General features: G+C 51.6%; 1 long non-coding RNA gene and 1 other non-coding gene across 2 annotated transcripts; both read left to right on the top strand.

The window, feature by feature from the left end:
- Window positions 1-2,072, top strand: LOC131564905 (uncharacterized). The gene is made up of 3 exons (XR_009275422.1): window positions 1-207; window positions 522-760; window positions 1,352-2,072. It is a non-coding gene; the product is annotated as an uncharacterized LOC131564905 (long non-coding RNA).
- Window positions 1,008-1,210, top strand: LOC131565014 (small nucleolar RNA SNORA74). The gene has a single exon (XR_009275424.1). It is a non-coding gene; the product is annotated as a small nucleolar RNA SNORA74 (small nucleolar RNA).

Here is a 2,072-nt window from a genome sequence, read left to right on the forward strand (position 1 = left end):
CTTGGGGATGAAGCGATTCTGGCGGGCTGGGCTCCCTCAGCTCGCCGCCATGAGGGCAAGGAGTGGCTCTGGCGGGCCGGGCTCCCTCGCTCTGAGGGCAAGGAGCGGCTCTGGCGGGCCGGGCTCTTTCGGCTCGCCGCCATGAGGGCAAGGAGCTGCTCTGGTGAACCGAGCTCCCTCGCCATGAGGGGCCACCGCCGCCATTAGGTGAGGGGGGTACAGAGCACGGGTGGCGGCGGCGGCAGCGGGGCTGGACGCCGGGGCTCCGGGGAAGGAAGGTGCCACCTGAAATACTAATTTTCTCCTATTTAGCTGTTCCTGCCGGCCGGCGAGCGCTGCAGCCCGCGGTGCCCGGGACTGGGGGTGTTGCTCGGCTGTGCCGTTCAGCATTAATTCCTCAGCCTTTCGCTCGGTGTGCTGGCTTTTGTCCTCTACCACAAGCCAGGCCGCTGCTGTTGAGCTTTGTGAATGCAGATGGAACTAATGGCTTATTTGCGATGTTTCTGCTGTCCTCTCTTTAGGCCTTCAGCCGATGACCGATGGCGCTGACCCGCAGCTGGGGGTGACCTGGAGCCGCCCGAAGGAGCAGCCCTGAGGTGCCCCGGCCCCGTCGCGTGTGGAACCCCGAGCTGAGCTCTGCTATGCTGGGCTGGGACAGCCGGGGAGGCGCTCCGGGAGGGCACTGGAGCCTGGGAGAGCACATGTGAAGGGATGACCTGCCCGTGGGACACAGCGAAAGCTCTGGAGCCACGTGGGTGAGGTGTGACCGTGAGCCAGCCAGGGGAAATAGGCAAAAATGTTTTGCTGTCTTAGAATTAAAAGGTCTCTGCTGGCTCCTATGCTAGCCTCAGGTCCTCAGGGTGGAAATAACGTGGTGTATCCAGAAATAAGTTTAGCTTATCTAATTCCTCTTGCTGGATGAAGCCTTGATGAGAGTAGGCATCATCAGAAAAGTGCCTCCACGTTTTTTCTGCCCTGTAAACCCCCCAGTTTTGGGGTTTTTGTCTCCCAGCAGTAGTCAGCTGCTCGTGGCTGCTCAGTGCCTGTGCCAGTGTTATGCTGCTGGGAGAGAAAGGTGCTGCTGAGCTTTCCTGGCACCAGCGAGGCCGTCCTGGTGCTCAGTGGTGCCAGGTTTTGGCAGCACTCTGCATGCCTGAGAGTGGAGTAACTCCTGCCCGTGGAGTTAGAGCCTAGATTGGATGCAGACAACACACAGAAAATTGAAAATTCTGTTGCAGATATTTTAATGTGCATTTTCATATAAAAATGAATGTCAGTTAATTGATTTGTCAGTACTAAGGGTTGAGTAGGAGTCCTCTTTTCAACTTTCTTTATTGGGTTTTTATTACAGGTAAATTGTTGGTGTGGGGCTTCCTGGAGCAGCAGGAGTGGTCAGAAGTAAAGCTGTGGATGCTGCTTTGAAGAGCCTGGTTTAAAAGGTGAAGATTGGAAACCTGGAGCCCACAGTTTAAATGGGACAGCTGGAGAATTTGTTTTGAGAATGTGGATGTAGGAATTAAAAATATCAAAGGTGTTTTGGGGCAAGGTATAACAAGAATTATGTGTACAATTTATTGTTAATCTCCTCTCATTGCTTGTTGGAAATACATTTTTACATGACCTCAATTAAATGTATTTATATTTAAGCTTGCTCTGTTTGCTTTTCATTATCTTACAAGGCTGTTGGGTGCAGCAGAATTTTAGAATAGAGACTGGAGAGGTTGTACGGAGGCACCAGCTCTCATCCCTAGGCCTGGGGGGAAGTGAGCCCACAATGAAAGGTTGGAAAAGGCTGATAAATATGTAAAATACATCAGAACTGGTGGGGAAGAGCAAGATGACCAACAGGGCTTCAGACAAAAATGGTATTTAAATGCAAAAGTTGGAACAAAAGGAGTGTTTTGCTCTCCAGATGAGAGTTGGATCCCTTTGGATTCCTTGCAGTCTTCTAGGAAACCCTGAGTTTGTGAAATAATCCAGACTCCTTAAATGTCCCTGACACTGTTAGTTTAGCCATGAGCCCTTCTGCCAGCTGAATATCCAGAGCTTTGAATGGACAGTTTTTGTACTGC

The sequence above is a fragment of the Ammospiza caudacuta genome, chromosome 16 (assembly GCF_027887145.1).
Source record: "Ammospiza caudacuta isolate bAmmCau1 chromosome 16, bAmmCau1.pri, whole genome shotgun sequence".
In the NCBI taxonomy this organism is placed as follows: domain Eukaryota; kingdom Metazoa; phylum Chordata; class Aves; order Passeriformes; family Passerellidae; genus Ammospiza; species Ammospiza caudacuta.